The following is an 18,059-nucleotide window of genomic DNA, read 5'->3' as shown; positions in this document are numbered from 1 at the left end:
AATGCAGCATGATAAGTCCATTAGGGTTTAGCAAGGTTTAAAAAGCCACTATGTTCTGTTCATTTTCCATATTTAAACAAGGATTCCAGAATAGCCCCAATCCCCATCGACAGAACTGACATCGTTGGCTGATGGTGATGCACAAATGTGTAAATTGCAGTAGAACAACCTCAATTTGATATTTATTTAATAAACTGAATATGCCTGTATATTGTTACTCTTAAATCTTGACCAGTACTGTAGATGAATCCATTGGCTATAAGCTCATGATGTTCCACTTCCATATAGCTACTTACAGTAAACCCTATTTCATACTTCGTCATCATTATGATGGTGTTGCACATATGTAGCGGAAATTTAAAAAGCTACCATCTGCTGTGTTCGCTACATACGAGCCGTTTTGTCTATATGATGACATGCCCAAACTATAGGCACTGGGTAGAACATGGCTAGGAACTGGGAGCAATCTCTCAAGACAGATTATGTTTATTTCAAACAAACCGATTAGGCCCCCAAGGGAGGTGAAAGATACTCATCACCCAACAATATCCCATTTTGGGTGGGAACCCCTTTTGGTGTTTTAAACATTATGTTATAATAGCTATTGAAAAATAGCAGATCTACAAGCTCATAGCGCGCGTAGGTCTGTTATTTTTGAAAAATCGTGAAAATATTTATTTCATAGAAAACTGGAGGATTTAGAAGATTTTTTTTAATAATTGTCTCGTCATCCAGAAACCTACAGTGCAGGCAGAGGGGAACAGCGGGCTGTCTAGTAGAATCAGTATAGTGTCACATGGTGGCTTCGGTACCTCCTGGTTCATGGAGCGTCCAGGAACAGCCTGCTCCTCCTCTCTAAAGTCATTTTCTACTGCTCAGGCACTTTGGCCATAATAAATGACAACCACCATTCATCCAAATCACAACAATGAGCTCTTATTTATAGCAGTGCTCAATTAACTATAACAAGATCCGACTCACACACGCACGCACGCACGCACGCACGCACGCATGCATGTATACAGACAAGCCCACGCCCAGCAGCTGTGTGTTGCTGCTTGTCACAGCTCCAGAGGAATGGAAGTACTTAAATTCTGGGTATAATATGTTCCAGACAGTGCTATCTACTTTCAAATACCAAGAGAGAACGAGAGACAGAGAAAATCACAGGGAGAAGGTGAGAGTGAGTCTGTCAAAGACAGAGTGAGTATGAGAGAGAGAGAGAGAGAGAGAGAGAGACTGAGAGAGAGAGAGAGAGAGAGAGAGGTGAAGGTGGGGGAGGGACCCTGCCACACCCACGGGTTGCCGACCCGTGGAATGGAACGGAACACGTGATTGGAGGATCTCTGGTCCCCTTGTGCGAGCGCGGCCCTCTCAGGGTTACCATAGCAACGAGAGAGGTTACCACAGAGGAGGAAGAGGAGTCAAGCCTACTTACGGGAAAATCATCTCTTGACACTCTACTGAGCACGTGCGCGCTCGCACAAGAATGCCCACGTCAATGTTTGGGTATACCTACTGTACTTATTCTCAGATGCATATACAAGTGTCAACAATCACACATGCCACATGGTCCCATACACAGTAGAACAGAGTTCATTTAACTCAATTTGAGTACAATTTAAACAGTGGTTCAACTGTATTAAAGGAGAATTCTGGCCATTTTCTTACCTTAATCTGTTGTTATTATAACCTAGAACGAGTGGTACAGGTGAAAAAAGTCATAGCTCCATCCCTAGCCTATAGCTCTGAGTTTCGCATAAATCGCTTATTTTGATCTGCCTTAAATTATGACTAGATATACTGTCCAACGTGTTTGTACTTCCGGGAACAAAACGAGCAAAATTAGATTTCACCCGTGATGTCATGCAAAGTTACTTGGGTCTCCGCCGTAGCCCACTACGGCCTACGGCGACCAACAAAACACTTTGGTGGAGTTATATGTGACATTACGTCTACACTCTCGGGGTGGAGTTATGGACATTTCCACCTGTACCACTCGTTCTAGGACATAATAACATCAGATTAAATTAAGGTAAGAATACGGCTAGTCTGGAATTCTCCTTTAACCCATTTTGGGGCGGGAACCCCTTTTGGTGTTAGCATTATGTTATGCTTTAGCTATTTGAAAAAGAACAAACACCCGCACACTGTCTTCAAATGCAGTGACCAACTTTTATTAGGGAAACAGCAACGTTTCGGCCTATGCGGCCTTCATCAGGCTTTCTTCTTGATAAAGATAGCCTGATGAAGGCCGCATAGGCCGAAACGTTGCCGTTTCCCTAATAAAAGTTGGTCACTGCATTTGAAGACAGTGTGCGGGACTGCGGGTGTTTGTTCTTTTTCATTTTTGGGCATCGTACCCTCTCCTACGCACCTGTCACCTGTAGGTGTGCAAAAGCCTTGCTTTTTATGCTTTAGCTATTTAAAAATAGCAGATCTACAAGCTCATAGCGCGCCACCAAGTGGCGCGCTACGAGCTTGTAGGTCTGCTATTTTTGAAAAATCGAAGAACGACATAGCTTTTTCAGAAAACTGTCATTTTCAAACAGACATTTTTAGAATCTGATCTCAGGTCAAAATGGGTTAAACATTTGGAGTAAAATTAACACTAAGGATTTGACTGTGCGGTGTACACAGTCTGAGAAAGCAGCACTGAGATTGGATGCTGACTCCATAGCAGGTGTGCCGTGGGAGGCAGTCTTGAGGTGACAGTGAAAGGACTTGTGTGAGCATGCTGGTGGCGCTCAGAGTTTCCACCCCCGTAACTGGAAGGTGACAAGTTTGTGACTCTCGTACAGTACAAACACAACAGCTTCTGTGATGTTCCACTCAACCTGTTAAGTGGTCGGATAGGTAGGTGGGCCGGGTGCATTTTTGGAGATTGATGATCAATCAATTGATTACATTGCAGCTTGGATAAATTTACAATTTACAATTTAGGCATTTAGCAGACGCTCTTAATCCAGAGTGACTAACTATACATACTATACTATATTATACTATACATATGCACTATAAAGTGCTATGACTACATAAAATGCAATTCTAGTGCTGTCTACGTAACATGCTATAAGTCTGTTTAAAATACTATCTAAGTCTGGTATCATGGTATAAAAAATACCATGATTTCTTCTTCTTTTTTATATGGCCACTTGCAATACCGTCCCAGCCCACCAGTGGGCCCCGGGGCCCACAGGTTGAGAACCACAGGTTTATTACAGTACACAGTGAACTCGACCTACTGAACCACACGGTGCAATACCGTCACAGCCCACCAGTGGGCCCCCACAGGTTGAGAACCACAGGTTTATACAGTACACAGTGAACTCGACCTACTGAACCACACGGTGCAACGACTGCAGCTGCACGTCGTTGGGATCATTAAAAATGTGCTGTGATGGTTATTTCTTGAAGCGGGCCTTGTGCCCCAGCAGGGCATTATGCTTTTATGACAACTCACCCTAAAAGTGATCTATCACTGAGCCGATATAGACTGCATAAAAGCAATAGTAATAGCTCTGGGCTATTCCTAGTCGACTCTCCGCTGGCTTCGCTTTCAGCAACACAATGGCTAGACGAGCCGAGTCATTTCACACACGCACCTGTATATACTTGTACTGATCACATCGCATGCAGGCACATATATACAAGAAAGTAAACACGAGCACATCTCACATCTGTGTGCGGAAACGTGAGTGTGTGTGTGTGTGTGTGTGTGAGTGAGCCTGTGTGGTGCAATGTCCATGCACGCGTGGTCGCGTGCAGACATAGTCTACTGCAAATACACAGGCAGGTACATATACCTGTAAACATGAATACACGCACGCACGCACGCACGCACACACACACACACACACACACACACACACACACACACACACACACACACCCAACAGGAGAGTATTTACTGCTCCTGCTGCAGGGAGCTTGCTCAAGGACACAGCTCTGCTCTTATCCCCGGAGACATGATCACCATCAGGGAGAGGAGAGGGGGAGGGGGAGGGAGGGAGGGAGGGAGGGAGGGAGGGAGAGAGAGAGGGAGGGAGGGAGGGGAGAGAGAGAGAGAGAGAGAGAGAGAGAGAGAGAGAGAGAGAGAGAGAGAGAGAGAGAGAGAGAATAGGAGAGAGAGAGAGAGAGGGAGAGAATAGGAGAGAGAGAGAGAGAGAGAGAGAGAGAGAGAGAGAGAGAGAGAGAGAATAGGAGAGAGAGAGAGAGAGAGAGAGAGAGAGAGAGAGAGAATAGGAGAGAGAGAGAATAGGAGAGAGAGAGAGAGAGAGAGAGAGAGAGAGAGAGAGAGAGAGAGAGAGAGAGAGAGAGAGAGAATAGGAGAGAGGGGGAGAGATAGAAAGAGAGGGACAGAGAGGGACAGAGAAAGGGAACTGGTGGTGAATAAAGGAAAACGAAAGAGAGGTAATTTGAAGGATAGAAAGCTTGAGAGAAAAAAATCCCCGGGGGGTCCCCGAAACGCGCCCAGGGTGCCGGCCAGGTTCCGGCAAGCCGCCCCATTCCGAAACAGTTGAGAAATGACAGAGTTACCGTGTGGGGGTCCCTCCACTGTACTGTAACTGTACTGTCACACCCGAAATCATCATATATACAGTTAATATGTGTGTGTGTGTTAGGCTGCGCAACAGTGACACTGACAACTGACACTGACAACCAAACGCTATTTTCGTGCTCAGACCCAGCCAGGGACGGACACAGCAAGCCAGCCACACACAGACACACAAAGCTGCGTAAGGAAGTGGTTGCACCACTTGTGTGTGTGTGTGTGTGTGTGGGTGTGTGTGTGTGTGACTGTGTGTGCGTGTGCGTGTGTGCACACGCACGTGTGTGAGAGAGTGAGAGAGAATTACTGCATGTAATTGTAAACTGTATGTTATTGAACCGTATCATTTGCAGAGCTACACGAAACAGTCAATATAATAAGTTCAAACAAACCCACACATGCACACACAGTCACACACACACGCACAGTCGCACACAGACGGACACACACACACACACACACACACACACACACACACACACACACACACACACACACACACACACACACACACACACACACACACACACACACACACACACACACACACACACACACACACACACACACACACACACACACACACACACACACACACACACACACACTTCGTGTCACTTCTCTTCTCTTCCAAGTAGCCTAACATCCGTTCTGCAGTCCACTCTCGGAGCAGCCGGTGCGAGCATCTGCCAAAGACACTTGAGATATTTGCAGCCACGCTGTACCGTACCGTACCGTACACACTGTTCAACTACTACTGTATACATTAGTTCTGCTTTGTCTGTTTACTGTATACCGTACACATTGTAGCGCAATGAAGGTTCTACTACTACTGTTTATATTAAACCATTCAAACCGGAAAAGCATCTGTGTCATTTTAGATTTGAGCTTTATATATATGTCATTGGTTCTTTATTCAAAAATAGCAGATATACAAGCTCATAACACAGCACTGAAATTAAAGCAAACATTTTTTTACTGAAATCTTTGCTGGAGGTCCCTGGAAGAAAATATTTTGAGATGAGGGTCGGCGGCCAAATACATATAAGTATGGGTGGTCTTTGATATGAAAAAGGTTTGATACTAGCAACATACATTTTTCAGAAAACATGAACCTGAAGACATTTTGTAGAATCGGCCTCAGGTCTTAATAAGTTGACCCATTTTGAGCGGGAACCCCTTTTGGTGTTACATACATTATGTTATAATTTAGCTATTGAAAAATAGCAGATCTACAAGCTACGAACTTGTAGGTCTGCTATTTTTGAAAAATCGTTAAAATGTGCCTCAAATCTTTCAGAAAATTGTCACGATTTAGAAGACATTTTTTTAAATTTCGACGTCAGGCCCTGAATGGGTTAAGTCTCCCATCTGTCTATTTATCGTACACATTGTATTGCAGGGTCCTACTATACCACTACTACAGTATAGGGTAGACAGGGTTCTTTCTACTATACTACTGTATACATTGAAGTCTCCTGTGTGTCTGCTGCACGGGGGAGCATTATTACGCTGACGCCCAGGCGGGGAGAACTTCAATGTCACATTGGATTTCCTCCAAGTGGCTCGTCAGCTGTACAGGTGAAACACAGACACGCACGCACGCACGAACGCACGCATGCACGCACGCACACTCGCACTCACACTCACGCGCGCACATACAATAGCACTGCACACAATCAATATGCTGGCTCACCAGGAAAAGTCACCCCAAAAACTGAGAGAGCGAGAGCGAGGGATGAGGCAAGAGAGATAGAGAGAGAGAGAGAGAGAGAGAGAGAGAGAGAGAGAGAGAATTATTGGACATGGTTTTGAGCCTATAGGTTTAGGCATAATGTTTGTGAGGTCAGGGTTTTACATTTTTTTGTGGCTTTCGCCTTTATAGACTGAGGGATAGACAGTAGGCTGACAGGAAATGGGGAGAGAGATGGTGGGGGGTGGGTGACATGCAGTAAAGGCCGTCTGGTTCGGGAGTCGAACCCGCGGCACACTGCCAGACTGGGTTACCAGCCAAGGTGCCTGGACCGCTGAGCCACAGCCCCGGGCCGAGGTCAGGGTTAGTTGAAGCATAGTTTTCGTGAAGTTAAAGGTTAGGGTTTAGCTGCCGCCTGGGAAACACACCAAAGGTAGTCCTAAGAAAATACCTCTTTCTTTCTCTTTCTTCTTTCTCTTTCTTCTCCACCTCCACCTCCACCTAGTCTCTTTTTCTCCTTCTAGTAGGGGAGCCTATCACTTTCCGTGATTTTGGAATGTTAATTTTTGGAGACAGGTATATCTTGATTCTTGGGGTTACCAGAATGCCAAAAAAACATGTCTCCAATTTTTTATGTCAGGTTTAGCATGTTTAATTAGCATAATTAGCTAATAAATTGTCAAAAACGGAAATGGCAATAACTTTGCTTCTAGGTAACTTATAAAGGTGATCTAAGAGTCTGAGTCCATGTTTGTGATGTCCAGAAATGCATCTGTTACCATTGTGAAGTCATACAAGCTTTCCTAATTAGCATAATTCCCATAAATTATGCAAAAACGAGGTGAACATCAGCAAATTGCTGCATGTTTTACTTTTAGTCAACTTTGAAAGCTTCTCACAGACTCCATGTGTATGTTTACAACTCCAGGAATAATTATCATCCTATGAATAAATCATGCAACCTTTTGTCTATGTAATAATTATGTAATAATCACACCAAAACCAGAAATAGCTATATTTCGTTGCTTTAAGTTAATTAATAAATGTGATCTTACAGACAGTAAGTCTGTTTGCATGTCTAGAAAATATTCTCTTTCCATAACTAGGATATGCAACCTTTCCATTATTAGCTTTATATATATATATATATATATATATATATATATATATATATATATATATATATATATATCCCTCATAAAATAAAGAACAATATGAGAAATGGTCACAGAATTATCACATGATTTTTATTCTAATATTTACAGAAAGTTTTGAAAACACATTTAATTGAAGGGTCTTCGTCATCGTCAATCCCCATCAGATGTGCCTTGTTTACATTACCACACACCTCTAATCATCGGCCCTACACATGCACATCTCAGAGCAGTTCAAATTTTGAGATCGACAAGAACAATGTGATATGCACTGTGATTTCTTGCAGACACATTTTATCAGTTGGGTAATGGTGGCTGGGCCGTGGGTATCCCGTGTTGTGACTGGCACCAGTTGATCTCCCTCAGCCTCCCATCCATTTTTAGTTTCTGGTGGCATCTGTGGGTTAGGTACGTGGTCCTGATCCCATACCATTGCCTGATAATATGCATGGGTAATGGCTTGATTTAATGCTGCTTGTGTAGGTGGCAGCTTCTCGGCTTCTAATTGTTTCTTTGTGAATAACCTCCACCTGAGCTCATCAACATCCACAGGATTTGTACCGGGCTCGTACAGCTGGCAAACAAATGCTTCAATCTTTTTTGACAGTTGTACCCTTCCAGCTAAGAGTGTAACTGTCATAGATGGAATGGCATTGGTACAGGCAATGGGAAAGCCACCATGGATCAAGACATGTTCCCAGTAAGCTGACCACTCCATAGCCACACTGGACAGGAAGACCAAAGAACATAGTGAGATCCATGTAGTATTTGACCGACGCCAGGGTGGAAAGCCCCGGGCCCCTACCACTTATCATGTGGAAGACAACACACCGATAGGGAAGTGTCAGAAAAACAGTTCTTGTCAGGTATCAGCACCAAAGATGAGCTGACTGTCTTATCTTGCTAAGAAAGCCCTCCAACACTTCCAGATGAAACCCAATGTTTTTATAATCACGTCAAGGCAGGCTGTCCACTCAAACTCTATCGATGTAAAACATCTCCACAGCGTACAGGAAGAGGCTGACACAAGGATAATCCTGCACAGCCTGGATGCTGTCCGAAGAGGGGCAACACAGCTCTACATTGAGTCCCCTGACACTGATGTCTTTGTTCTTACAATACGACGGTACCATCAGCTGTGCAAGGACATCTATTTCATCACCGGTGTGGGGAACAAAAAACGTATCATCACTGGAGCCAGTAGTGCAGGCACTGGGTAAAACGAGGACTTCAGCCTTACCAGGGTTCCATGCCGTCTCTGGAGCTGATCAGACAGCTCCAGGGAATTTAACCTGTTGGCCAGGTCTAAACAGGTGTCCTGTGGAGGTGGTATCTGCAGTTGCTACTGTATATACTATGAGCTACAAAAAGGCTCAGTTCTGACGCAGCACGTACCTAACCCACAGATGCCACCAGCAACTGAATATGGATGGGAGGCTGAGGGAGCTCAACTGGTGCCAGTCACAACACGGGATACCCACGGGCCAGCCACCATTACCCAACTGATCAAATGTGTCTGCAAGAAATCACAGTGCATCACATTGTTCTTGTCGATCTAAAATTTGAACTGCTCTGAGATGTGCATGTGTGGGGCAGATGATTAGAGGTGTGTGGTAAGCAAGGCACATCTGTTGGGGATTGACGATGACGACGAAGATGGAGACCCTTCAATTTTCAAAACTTTCTGTAAATATTAGAATAAACAATCTGATAATTCTGTGACCATTTCCCATATTGTTCTTTCTTGCGACTGCAGGTCGCCTTTAGGAAATTATGGACGGGCCTGCCCCAAAGTTATTAGTTCTCAACAGGCCCGATAATTAAATTAGATCTCTATATGGAGCTGACCTGTTCTGACATTCCATATGTTGATCTGACCTCATCAAACCCTGTACACTCAAGACACGCTCCATATATGGCCAGTTCAGAATACATTCCATATGTTGATCTGACCCCCCATGCCAAAGCACCAGCACTCGCCCAGCAGTCTGTCATGACCCAGGCAGATATGTTGATCTGACCCCCCATTCCAAAGCACCAGCACTCGCCCAGCCCTTTAGTGCGAGGTCGCTTCTAATATTTTCTAGACATGCAAACAGACTTACACTGTCTGTAAGATCATGCGTATTAATTAACTTAAAGCAAAGAAATACAGCTATTTCTGGTTTTGGTGTGATTATTACATAATTATTACATAGACAAAAGGTTGCATGATTTATTCATAGGATGATAATTATTCCTGGAGTTGTAAACATACACTTGAAGTCTGTGAGAAGCTTTCAAAGTTGACTAAAAGTAAAACATGCAGCAATTTGCTGATGTTCACCTCGTTTTTGCATAATGTATGGCAATTATGCTAATTAGGAAAGGTTGTATGACTTCACAATGGTAACAGATGAATATCTGGACATCACAAACATGGACTCAGACTCTTAGATCACCTTTATAAGTTACCTAGAAGCAAAGTTATTGCCATTTCCGTTTTTGACAATTTATTAGCTAATTATGCTAATTAAACATGCTAAACCTGACATAAAAAATTGGAGACATGTTTTTTTGGCATTCTGGTAACCCCAAGAATCAAGATATACCTGTCTCCAAAAATTAACATTCCAAAATCACGGGCATCAAAATTTGATTGATAGGCTCCCCTACTATTCCTATGTCTCCACCGACAACCTCCACCCTTAGCCTCTCTTTCTCCTTCCTATGTCTCCACCGACCACCTCCACCCTTAGTCTCTCTTTCTCCTTCCTATATGTCTCCACCTCCTCTCCTTGTCTCTCTTGCCGACGCTGAAGGCGTTCATTAAACAGGCAAACACTGGGCTCTGGTGGACACTCTCCTACATTACCTTCAACACAGCTGCAGGTCACATATCCACTACAGTACAGTACACTGCTCAACTCAGGAAGTATATATATGTACATGCAACCAAACTACTCTATCGCTCTATCACAACAAGACAGATGTCACCTCAGTCAAATACAGTGTTCATTGAAGTCTTAACCCATTTTGGGGCGGGAACCCCTTTTGGTGTCAGCATTATGTTATGCTTTAGCTATTGAAAAATAGCAGACCTACAAGCTCGTAGCGCGCCACCGAGTGGCGCGCTACGAGCTTGTAGGTCTGCTATTTTTGAAAAATCGAAGAACCACTGACACAGAAACATATCTTTTTCAGAAAACTGTCAGGATGTAGAAGACATTTTTAGAATCTGATCTCAGGTCAGAATGGGTTAAAGAGTCTCAGTTGTGTTTTACAGTGCAGGACACATAACAACAGCTGGAGAATATGATTTGTTTTATGATTCATATATCATCATATGCACTATGACCAAATACAAGCACACTCCATGAATAGCAAGATTGGTGTGGCCTCCCTGTGGCTGTAGGACTTGCTCATGTGTACAGTCTATGATGTCATCAGTACTATGAGCACATCAGTCATCTCGATATTTGGGAAAAGCCCAATCCGACTTCATTGAATTCCAGTATAAAGTGAAGCTCAAAAGTTTGTACAAAAACAAAACCAATATCAGAATTATGTGAAGAAAGAAGTGCAGGGATTTACTTCCTTGGCCAGACAGACAGAGTCGATCATTTGGCTGCAGTGAAGGTGAATCAAGTATTGTGATAAATGCTATTTCTCTTTTGATGGTGTGTCAGTTAGGACACCGGGAACCCCTTTTGGTGTTAGCATTATGTTATGCTTTAGCTATTGAAAAATAGCAGATCTACAAGCTCATAGCGCGCCACCGAGTGGCGCGCTACGAGCTTGTAGGTCTGCTATTTTTGAAAAATCGAAGAACGACTGACATAGAAACATAGCTTTTTCAGAAAACTGTCAGGATGTAGAAGACATTTTTAGAATCTGATCTCAGGTCAAAATGGGTTAAATGCCACCAGACCCATATGTGATGTCTGCCCCGTTGTCACAATAATAAGGAAACATAAAAAGGGAACGGTCTTCCTATATTCATCTTCACAGAACAATGTATGCATCATAAAGAGAGATTCTTGGCAGAAAACGGAAAAGTTTCATGGCCCTGGTTCGATTGTAGGCCTGGCTGGGCACAGTTGGCAGGGTTGTGACTGGGAGCGACGCCTACTGATTGATCGGGTGCCTGCTCAGTTGGGTTGGGAACAGGGGTGAGATAACGTGAACCTCAGTGAGTGGCTACACTCTGTTGGTGAAACTCGTTGCTGATGCTGACAGATGAAAAGAAGCTGCTGGTGACTCCATGTGTGTCGGAGGAGACACATGGTAATCAGTGGGTGTCGGTTTAGCCACTGGGACTGCAGTACACACGGGGATAAAATGGTGGAAAAACATGATTTAAAAAAAGAAAAAAAGCAGAATGATTCATGGCTACCCGTAGCTTATGATTTATATTTGGTTGTGAGCAACACCGGCACAAAACCTTACTTACGGAACATTTTTATCGTTAATCCATTTCTACAGTTATTTTCTCATGAGTGAAGATTTCCCCCTCATTTGTATAACGTCACAATTTCAAGTTCTGGCAGTGCTGCAGCATAAAAAACGTTGAACGGTAGAGAGCATACGTGAGCTGAGAAAGCTGAGAGTAACTGAGTAACTGAGTGAGTGAGTGAGTGAGTGAGTGAGTGAGTGAGTGTGGTTCGTTCTCGACCATGAGATCTCAAGTGTGTGTGGTGGACATGACCGTGGGCAGCACTGCACTGTGCATGTTCGTGTGCATTATGCTTACACAACTCAGTGGTTTCGACCTATCAGAGAGCCCAGCAACTGGTCCTGTCTACAACGTTTCGTCATCGACTAACTTGCACGTCATCTATAGAAGTGTGTGATCAAAGAAATTAAGGTAAAACATTCTGGAGCATCAGTCAACTAATTCTAATGAGCGTGGCTCTGGACCTGTGATCACACATCATCTCCAGTCCCAACCTTGCTTTGACTAAACTCTCCTCATCTCTCTCCCACTGTGTGCTATCCCATGAAGCATTATTACCTTAACCCATTTTGGGGCGGGAACCCTTTTTGGTGTTAGCATTATGTTATGCTTTAGCTATTGAAAAATAGCAGATCTACAAGCTCATAGCGCGCCACTCGGTGGCGCGCTATGAGCTTGTAGATCTGCTATTTTTTTTAAATCGAAGAACGACTGACATAGAAACATGGCTTTTTCAGAAAGCTGTCAGGACGTAGAAGACATTTTTAGAATCTGATCTCAGGTCAAAATGGGTTCAAATAATCTTTAAAAGGGGGTGGGGGGGGGGGGGGGGGGGTCACTACCAATGTGAAACTAAGGACTCATTCATACGGCCATGAAACCTGAGCAACGTTCCTAAATTACAGTTTAGATTCCTTCCAGCTTAAGACCTCCAAATCCTCTAAGGTACCCGAGACTGCGTTGGCCCCACTGTACTATACTCACAGGTGTACACACTAGCTATGGGCCGCGTGTTATACGATATCTGTCCCGGTAAACGATTCCTCGATGAGAAGAGAGTGCTCTGTTGCTCTCGTCTTAACGTCACAGCTACTGTACGGCTCGTCTAGTTGTACAATCATGTGCGTACATACCAGTATCAATGTATGAAGACAGAGAGGCAGGGATAAAGCCTGCTAGCGCAATGTACCTGTAATGCACAGGACTCCACCGTCGCAATTTTTGAGTGGTGCAACCACTCCAAGGAACAGAAATGTCTGTGTTAATCCGTGTGTTAATGTGTGTGACTATGAGTACCAGTAGGGGCAAAAGTGGCGCTGTTGTGCCAGAAACAGAGAGAGAGAGATAGTCCTGCACTGTTGCCTGCTAATGAGAGAGAGAGAGAGAGAGAGAGAGAGAGGGCAGGGGGAGAGGGGAGTTGCACCAATCAGTTCACACGGGTGTGATTTTTGTATTGACAAAAATGACAAATAACTTCAGACGCATACAAACGGAATTGTGAAAGCACAAACGTGGCGTGATGTGATCCATAACATCAGAGTGAAGTCATTATAGTCATCATCCCCAAGATTGAGGTATTGAAATGGGTGTCCATGTCTATCTGCCTGTCGATCCCTTTTCTGTCTGTCTGTCTGTGACTACTCTGTGAGTGCTGGTATTCTCCTTCTTCTAAAGTGTTTCCTGACGTTGAAAATGTTCCAAGAGACTGAGATAGCTGGAGTTGTGCGTGCTTCTTCCTTTCGAAAATGTCTGTCCGTCCAGACAGACAGACAGACAGACAGACAGACAGACAGACAGTCTGGCTTCATGTCCTCTGACTGAATATCAGTTCTATCAGAGTGCATTTCAAAGACACCGCGTGAGTTGATACCAAATGAGGAGGTGGCCAATGGGCTCGAATCCAACACACAACACAGAGAGGTGTGGATTCCGTTCGATAATGTCAGTAACTCACGAGAGCCAATATACAACTCCACTGGACCAAACAGATGCTATAGGCGGCTTCAGACAGCAGAGTAGAGCATCCATGATAGTGTCAAAATGTACGTAGTAGGTGCACACGCATATACTGTGTTTGTGTGTTTGTGTGTGCGTTTGTGTGTGCGTTTGTGCGTGTGTGTGTGTGTGCGTGCGTGCGTGCGTGCGTGCGTGCGTGCGTGCGTGCGTGTGTGCGTGCGTGCGTGCGTGGTACTATAACTCCTCTGAGAGAGACTGTTATGCCTTCTGCGGTTCCACAGAATGAAGAGAGACAGAGATAGAGAGAGACTCGCCACAACATTTTGATCACTACTTGCTAAACGGCCGTGGCATACTGTTCTCTCACTTCAGGCAAAGAGCAACTAACTTCCAGTTAGCGAGTGTCTATAGTGACTAGGTTAGAGACGAATTTAGACGGATTTATACGATGGTGTCACTTGCCGTCAAAAAGGGATTTTCAAGTTGACAATGCGTAACTAAGATTGCTTGAAATCAGACACCTTTGTACGAAGCTTAAAGTAGACCAAGCTTTCTCTTGATTGCTGACGAATCTTAAAATAGTTACACTATCAAAGTCAATCAATAGGTTGCCAAGAAATCCCTATGAAGTATGCTGTGCTAGTGTTAGATTATAGGAAGTCCCTAGGGAGACAAGAAAGCAACAAAGGCTCTGTTTGTTGCTTTCTGTCTCACGTCTAATCTGTCTGTACAGGTATAATATAATGTTGTTTCATTTTCTTATTGTGTCATGATGTTTCATTTATTTGCTTCTTTCTTTTTCTTTCTTTTAATTTCTTTGCTCTTTTTCTTGTCTGCTCTGTGTAGCACTTTGGTTCGACCTTGGTCGTTGGAAATGTCCTACAAAAATAGTTAGATTGGATTTTATATAGACGCACGCACGCACGCACGCACGCACGCACGCACACACACACACACACTTACTTGTGCTAACAAGCAGAAGTCAGTGATTAGTTCTCCCACAAGTACAAATAGAAAGATATGATGTCCAGTTCTAGGAAGACAATCCCCTGACAGGATGCAGAAAAGAGGCAGAAATGGCCCAGGAGGTACAGCGGGTGTCTGGTAATCAGAAGGTGCCAGATTCCATCCCTGATGCCATCATGTCCAAGTGTCCTTGACCAAGTCACTAGCTGGACCTCTGCCCTGCTGAAAGTGTCCCCATGCAGGTTGGTGGTGCCTTGCATGGCTGCCATTGGAGTGTGAATGTATGGGGTAAAGTGTGAATGTATGGGGTAAAAGCATACTGCGAACGCCAAGCGCTTTAGATCAATTTTGGAAGATGTCACGCAGACAACATAAAAAACAAAAAAAAAGTCTGAAACATCTCCAAGCTTACATCCTTCCTTAACCCATTCAGGCCTGACGTCGAAATAAAAAAAACGTTCGCTCTGAAAGAATATATATTCAAAGATGTGTGCCGCATTTTTACAATTTTTCAAAAATAGCAGACCTACAAGCTCGTACGAGCTTGTAGATCTGCTATTTTTCAATAGCTATAAGTATAACATAATGCTAAGTTAAAACACCAAAAGGGGTTCCGTCCAGTGTATCAAACTACAAAAAATACAAAGTAACAAAAATCTTCTAAACACGTGATTACGTGGACAAGCACTGGTATATGTTTATTTTCAAAGCCATCTCAGGAATGGTCCCCTCTGGCCTGGGCCATGGCTCAGTGGTCCAGGCACCTTGGCTGGTAATCAATCCAGTCTGCAGTGTGCCGCGGGTTCAACTCCCGATCCCGACGGCCTTTTACTTTGTCTTCCCCCCCATCTCTCTCCCCATTTCCTGTCAGCATACTGTCTGTCCCTCCATAAAAATATAAAATAAAGGCGAAAGCCACAAAAAAAAAGGAATGGTCCCCTCTTACATTTGCTCTATGTTGGAACAGAATCCAAGTCCTTATCAGACCCGCTCGAGTGACTTCCTGATCCTCAAGGTTCCTTTTACTAACTCAGAGCTAGGTAAAGCAGCCTTCTCTGTCAGTGCTCCATTTGATTGGAACGAACTCCAGAAGTCCCTACAAATCAGATCACTGCCTTCCCTATAGGTCAATTCAGGGAAATGATTTCTAGCACTTTTGTTCAACAATGTGACTGTTTTAATTAATTCTCGTCTATCTATTATAGTTCTGTTAGTTTTGAATACTTTCTGTTTTCCAATTCATAACACATTTGATATTGCTGTATTTTAATGTATATTGTTGATTGTTGATTTTGTGTTTTATATTTCGGCTACATATTGAAAATGAGGGCCTGCCCCTCAATTGTAACTGTAAAGGTTATGATGATGATGATCATTTATTTGAACAAAACCAGACTTACAGAACCATTGCATTCATTATTGACTGCTCAGTTATGGAAAGAACAAAGGATGCCGTAGAGCGTCGTTCCTCTGAGCTCCGTTATAAGATAATAACGAGCCATAAAGATGTCTATAAAATAGACAGAGGCTTGTTTATGTGGCTGGGGGGGGGGGGGGGGGGTGGCTGGGTGGGGGGTGGGTGGCTGGGTGGTGGGTGGGGGGTGGGTGGCTGGCTGGGTGGGGGGTGGGTGGCTGGGTAGGGGGTGGGTGGCTGGGTGGTGGGTGGGGGGTGGGTGGCTGGCTGGGTGGGGGGTGGGTGGCTGGGTAGGGGGTGGGTGGCTGGGTGGTGGTGGTGGTGAATTAAGCGGAGTGTGCTCTAACTGTTGTCGCCTGATCTTTGGCAGGCAGAGAGCACCAGACGAGAGCAGAGCACGAGCCATCTGTCCCCCCACCACCAGGGACAAATTAGCCATTGGGCCAGTGGGGCCATGGCCCAGGGGCCCTTGGCTCTCAGGGGCCCTTCAGGGAAATTGGACCGTGAGGTACTAGGTTTGACGCCCTGAAAAGGGCTCCTGGGGCCCTTCATTGGCTGCTGATTTTGTAAAAATGAGGTTAAAAAGATGATAAAAACACGGAAAAACACGAAAATGTCGCGCACACGCGCGCTATGGGGGCCCTGCAAATATTACCGGCCCAGGGGCCCTCGTGGGGGTTAATCCGTCCCTGCCCACCACCACCACCACCACCACCAACACCTACCCCCGATCCCCCTTCTGGTCTCATACACCTGGTAGAGGTAAAGTCGATCACTACTCCATCAACAGAAAAATAATATCATATCATTTTTCTTTTTTTATAGAGTAGCCAATTATTTTTGTCTGTTCTTTTCTCAGAAAGAGAAGGTTCTAATTATGCCAATCAACAACCCTCCCCACACCTTTCTGTGTTGCCACAGACAGAAAAGAGTCCCCCTACGAACTCACCACGCAACAAAAAAATGATAAGAGAGAGAGGGGGGGGGGGGCGGGGTGGTTGGCGGGGGAGAGAGATTTATTTGTGAATCGTGACCCATAAAAATGGGTCTGTGACCTTGCGAAACAGTGCTCTACTGGCTCAACAGTGCTCTACTGGCTCCCCTGCCAGTGAAAAGAGTCCACCAGGGAGGACTCTTGTGTTGTCCTGTTTAAGGCCATTTGTTTAAGGATTGTTTATATTATGATTATATAAATCCAACATATTATTAGCAAAGATAACGTAATGATGAATAAACAATAGCTTGAATTTATATAGCGCCTTGCATGAACCCACTTCACATCAAAAACAATGAACAACCAACAAACAAACAAACAAAACAACAAACAACTATTTTCCATAAGCCTGAGAGAATAGGTGTCTTTTCATGTCAGCCTTAAAGCCCACTCCACACCAACGATTCGCCGTGCAACTCCTTGCAACCATTACTGTAATGGCAGTTGCATTGTTGCGTACTTGCGTTTGACCTTAAAAGTGTTTCGTTGTGGTCCGCCGTGGTCCGGGGCACAGAGGCTAGTCCAACTAGTCCAGCCTGGCAGCGTGACGTGGGTTCGACTCCCGATCCCCACGACCTTTGCTGATAGATATACCATAAAACCCCCCATGGGGAACATAAATAACAGAGCCCACTGGTGGTGCTGGGGTAGGGGTGGGAGCAAACATCACATAACAACCAGGAACCATAGCAGAAGGAAGGCAGGAAGAGCATGCAGTCCAGTGAGCTTAAGTAGCCCGCCCAATTGGTCAGCTGACTGCCACATCAGCGAATGACATGTGGGTCTTGCACACACTGAATACACCCACATAGTAATGCAGCATTTTAACCCCTTGAGTATATGAATGTGCCCTTGAGCACGGCATGAAACCCCTCGAGTATATCTGACTGAACTA

General features: G+C 44.4%; 1 protein-coding gene across 1 annotated transcript in view; it reads right to left on the bottom strand.

Moving 5' to 3' along the window:
* ank3a (ankyrin 3a) overlaps nt 1-18,059 on the bottom strand; it is a 249,797-nt gene that overhangs the window by 124,854 nt on the left and 106,884 nt on the right. The window lies entirely within an intron of this gene.

The sequence above is a fragment of the Electrona antarctica genome (genome assembly GCF_951216825.1).
Source record: "Electrona antarctica genome assembly, chromosome: 10".
Taxonomy (NCBI): domain Eukaryota; kingdom Metazoa; phylum Chordata; class Actinopteri; order Myctophiformes; family Myctophidae; genus Electrona; species Electrona antarctica.
The sequence above is the reverse complement of the archived record's forward strand: the minus strand, read 5'-3'. Positions and strand labels throughout refer to the sequence as shown.